The sequence below is a fragment of the Triticum urartu genome, chromosome 3 (assembly GCF_003073215.2).
Source record: "Triticum urartu cultivar G1812 chromosome 3, Tu2.1, whole genome shotgun sequence".
In the NCBI taxonomy this organism is placed as follows: Eukaryota; Viridiplantae; Streptophyta; class Magnoliopsida; order Poales; family Poaceae; genus Triticum; species Triticum urartu.
Window position 1 is genome coordinate 706,602,425 of NC_053024.1, and position 5,414 is coordinate 706,607,838.

The 5,414-nt window shown below is 43.4% G+C and overlaps 1 pseudogene; it reads left to right on the forward strand.

The window, feature by feature from the left end:
* The first annotated feature begins 49 nt into the window (after positions 1 to 49).
* On the forward strand, positions 50 to 1,469 carry LOC125546074 (annotated as a pseudogene).
* The last annotated feature ends 3,945 nt before the right edge of the window (positions 1,470 to 5,414 follow it).

Consider the following 5,414-nt stretch of genomic DNA (forward strand, 5'->3'; position numbering starts at 1 on the left):
ATAGATTGAACGGCACTAAGCCATTAACCATCGAAGTAGGTGACTTAATACCAACAAGCGATAGATGGCAGCGGCCTCCTCCTACGCCACCGCTGTTGCTCTCCTCTGCCTGCTCGCCGCCGATGACTGCTGCGGCTGCCCCTGGTTTCTTCCTGCTACATTCTGCCCTACCCCCACCCCTGCACCTGTCCCTGCTACCCCACACCCCTCGCCCCATTACACCTACACCTGTCCCCGCTACCCCCAGCCCCGGCTCCGGCAGCACCAACGTCGATGCCGGCGGCTGGCTGGACGCCCGGGCCACCTGGTACGGCGCTCCTGATGGCGCCGGGCCGTTGGACAATGGTGGCCCCTGCGGCTTCAAGAACGTGAACCTGCCGCCGTTCAACGCCATGACGTCGTGCGGCAACGAGCCGATCTTCAAGGACGGCAAGGGGTGCGGCTCCTGCTACCAGGTCAGCCGGCATTCCACTTATTAGTTGCTTTGCTTCACACTGATAGACAGGAGAGTAAAGTGCTTGTCCAGCTCTAGCCTGATGCCTGATGCATGCACTGCGTTGCGTGCAGATAAGGTGCGTGGGCAAGGCTCACCCGGCGTGCTCCGGCGTCCGTCCCCAAGACGGTGATCATCACGGACATGAGCTACTACCCTGTCGCCCGCTACCACTTCGACGTCAGCCGCACTGCCTTCGGCGCCATGGCCAAGGACGGTCGCAACGAAGAGCTCCGCCACGCCGGCATCATCAACATGCAGTTCAAGAGGGTGTCGTGCCAGTACCCAGGGTTATCGGTGACGTTCCACGTGGAGAAGAGGTCGAACCCTAACTACCTGGCGATCCTGGTGGAGTATGGGAACGGCGACGGCGACGTCGCGCAAGTGGACCTCATGGACGGCGGCAAGGCGAAGGGGGCCTGGAGGCCGATGAGGGAGTCGTGGGGCTCCATCTGGCGCATGGACACGCGCCGCCCGCTGCGGGGGCCCTTCTCGTTGCGGGTTACCAACGGGTCCGGCAGGTCGCTCGTTGCCGACCAGGTCATCCCCGCCGACTGAAAACCCGAAGCCGTGTACAGCTCCGACGTCCAGTTTGATGATTGATTCATCACTTCCTCTCAGCCCCATGGAAACTTGGAAAGCATGCATGCATGGATTTATTGGGTCAAGATATATTCCCTCTATTCCAAAATATAGTACGCCCGTGTTTTCCGAGGTTCAACTTTGATCATAAATTTAACCAACGAGACCAAGTGCGACGAGAGAAAAAATTATATAATTGAAAACTTCTTTCAAATACGAATTTACTGATATAATTTTTGCTCCCGCCGCAATCGGTCTTGTTAGTTAAATTTACGATCAAAATTGAAGCACGTGGATAAAGGAAGCACTACATTGTGGAATGGAGGGAGTACTATATAGCTGAGACGTCGCCTGTGACGTCCGGTTTTGTGCTCTCGTCCTGTGCTACCTATCATCTCTCGCGTAGTATATACATACTCCTCCGTAATGCTCTTATATACATGCTCCGTAATGCTCTTATCTATGTGTATATCTATATTTATATCTATATCTATACCTATTATTAAAGGATAGATATTCTTGATTTGGTTTAGTCCTTTTTGTTTGGCTCGTACACTGTCTAAGCGAGCTGGATTAGGTACTTGTATGTTGATGGGTCTTTTATGAGACCGCGGTATCTAATAATTTACTAATGAAGTATATTAAAAATAATAAAGTGGTATAAAAGATTCATCTATGTGGTATATGAGAAGCGGGAGTACGTACTCCCAGGAGTACACAACCTATATATAAACACTATTCTGATCACGGGATCAGAATAATATTTTGATCACAACCTGACCTGCCCCGTTAGTAATATGTTGAACTTCCATGTGAACTTGGTTGAACTTCCGCCAACATTGCTCAAATGGGGCTTGCGATATACCGTTGGAAAGCTATGGGCAACAATATCATGACCCAAGTTAAATTTTTGGCAAAATATAAGCGGTTTAAGAGCAGTTTTGAAAACCGTTTTTCTTCGCACAAAAAACATGAATCGTATTTTCGATCGCATTTCTAAACCGTTTATCGAAATGAGGCATATAATATGGCATTGGAAAGCTGCTGCAAAACCGCTCCTTCCACATGTTGAAAGTTTTCTCTAATTCCCTATGGTTAAAGAGTAATTTGAAAAAATGTAAAATTTCATAAACCGAACAACTGAGTTCATTTTTTCGATGTCATTTCTAAACGGCTAATCCAATGGAGACATATGATACGGCGTTGGAAAGCTTATGAAAATGCGCTACTTTTTCATATTGAAAGTTTTCTCTAATTTTGAATGGTTTAAGAGTAATTTAGAAAATGGTCCAAGTCCTACCGAGTTCGTATTTTCGAGCTAATTCTTTAATCACGCGTCCGAATGCAGTAAATGATATGGCGTTGGAAAGCTTGGGGAAATGGGAAACTTTTTCTTATATATTGTTTCTCCCAATTCTTTACGGTTTTAAGTCAGTTTCAAAAATGGTGAAAAATGTATTTTCGCCGTAATTTCTACAGACTTTATCGGAATGGGGCAAATAATATACCGCTGAAAAGCTACGGAAAATGCGAAACTTTTTCATGTCATTGATTTTCTCTGATTCCTAGCCGTTTTCAAGTAATTTCGAAAACGGCCGGACCATGCGTTCTGCCTTTATCGCGAAACAGATTCTTCGAAAATGCACCGTGTGAAGAACCTGAACTTCTCGGCGTGTGTACCTGAATTTCACTTTGTTTTTCACGTGATTTTTCTGCTCGTAGGTCTCCATCCACTGCTCGTAACTCTTCATCCACTCATCGGAATTAAACAAGTGATATACTAGTGGAAAGCTGCTGTAAACACATAACACATATTTAGAAATTGAACTTCTTCTTTTCTTTTTGTTTTCTTTCAACATTGGTTTACACGTTGAACCGTGTCTTCTTTACAAATTGAACTTCTCCCTTTCTTTTTTTTCTTGCATGTTTTACCTTGCATGTTTAAATTTATTTTTGAACTTGCTGAGATAACACACTTGACCTTCGCGAACACAACATTTTGACCTTCGCAAAACATAAATTAAAGCCAAACTTTTGACCTACAAAGCATGTACAATTTTCTCCACTTTTTCAAGAATAAACGTTGAATCGCCCCGTTAGTTTGGCATGAACTTCTGTTGCACATTTTCAAATGTCAGTTTGATTTTTCTTTTTCAAAAGCACATTGAGCTTTTTTATTATGGCATGGGCAGTCCGTTTTTTGTTCATAGATGAATTTATTCAGTATGTGGTACACGTGAACTTTAAGAATTTCTGAAACGTGAACTTCGCATACTATTGAAATTCAAGAAAATTACACACAACAATACAAATACACTTTGTGTGCTACATGCACAACCAATACATCACTCTGATACATAAACTTCGTGTGCTACTTGAACTTGCCCTTAGTTTTTCGTAAAGATCGAGTCATGATGTTGTTTTAATTTGGGCTTCTCGGGTATTTTTAGAAAATGGGGAAATCATTTTTTATAAACCTTTTTGATATGTTCCATTATTTTAATTTGAACCTCTTCATTTTATTCTTTAGTAACGAGAAAAAAAATCCAAGTTTTTTCTTCACATCGAACTTCCCCATTTTTTAAATTTGGACTTCTTGTTTTTTTCGTAATGGAAAATATCCTAGTAGTATTAGTAAACATCGAACCGCTCCATTTTTTTACTTTGAACTTCGAGAGTTTTTTTATTTAGAGACGGTGAAAATGCTTTTGTACTTCTAGTTTTTAAATTGAACTTCATACTTTTCTTTTTCTAGAAAACGGGAAGGACTTGAGTTTTTTGTATATATTGAACTGCTCCATTATTTTTAATGTGAACTTGGTGGCTTGATTATTTAGTCTCAAGGGAAATCATTTCTTACTAAATAAAAATTGAACCACACCATTATTTAATTTTGAACTTCTAGGATCTTCTTTTAACATACAAATTGAACCACATTGGGTTGCCAAGATGAACTTCTCTCTTTTTATGCTCCCAGAGAAAAGCGGTGTATTGGTGAATAATAATCTTATGCTAAACACCCTGCAGACTAGTCTTATTTGCTCACGGTTTCTCTACATAAAAAGGTAAAATCACGAAAACCATGGAAAAACAACATTAATAACTTTTTTGGTCTTATTTGCTCATTGTTCCTCTACATAGAAACGGGAAATCAAAGGAATTTTGTCACCATAAAAAAATTATATTTACGAGCATGTCATGGGCCCGTGCAACCGGTAGACTAGTCTTTGTTTTTTTCATTTATTGAACTTCCTAACTCCACGAATTCGAACTTCAAATTATTTGTTTGTTTAGTATCATTTTTGCGGCACCCATGTTTTTTCAGCAATATTTTTGTGTACGTTTTCAGAATTTAACATTCTTAAACCTCCTGAAAATGGGATTGCAACTTCTTTTTGATGAATGAATTTTTTTCATGCATTTTTCATCATTAAGATGCATTCTTCCCAACATCCAATGATTGAACTCTCTAGACATTAATCTTTGAACTTCCTTCCATCAAATCAGGTGAAGAAAGTGCATGAACATAAAAAGGGAAAGGAGTTACAAGGTCTATAGCACACTACTTTGGGGCATATTCGTGAAGCCTCCCCACAATAAACTTTGAACAAGTTACAACATCTAAGCTACAAAATGAAATAATCGAATACGTGTGAGAGGCTATAGGAACACTGTGCATAACAATTTCAGTAGAAGCGCGGCCATAGCTTAGCGTTCCTGTATATTTTTGAAGCAGAGAGGTGCTTTGAGGAAGTGTACGAAAACTAGCAGCTCGAGTCTTTTGTGTGCTCTGTTTTGGTGGTGATAACAGGAACCGAAGGTGTCCCGGCAGGGGACGACGACTAGCACAATCAGCGACACAAGCATCTTGTTCGAACTGCCACGAGATCTTCGTTTGACTTGCCGATGAGTACAATCCGGATGGCCCAAGAAAATGAAGAGAAGCAGAGAGAACGAAGGAGTTTCTATCCTCACCTACAGCCGCCAGAGAAGAGAGGAGGACAGCATCCTGTTTTCCTCGCCTGCAGTATCCCGTTGCTTACCAACGGCCGCCTGAGAGGAGGACAGAAGGGTCGCGGTCGCGAGCAGATGGTAGGGCGGTGACGGCGGCTGCAGGAACTCTGGGAAGGGGTCGTGTCTAAGGATGAGGGCTGGCCAGCAGCAGCACGAGGGAAGTGTGCGCGCGACTGCGAGATGGGGTGGGGCAAGGCGGCGCACTGGCCGGAACCAGGGGAGGGGGCAGCGCGACGACCCGATCCGGGGACGGGGCGGGGCCTATGAAGGTGAGGTGGCCGAGGTGTGAGGGGCGGCAGGATCCGGCGAGAAGTGGAGAAGATTT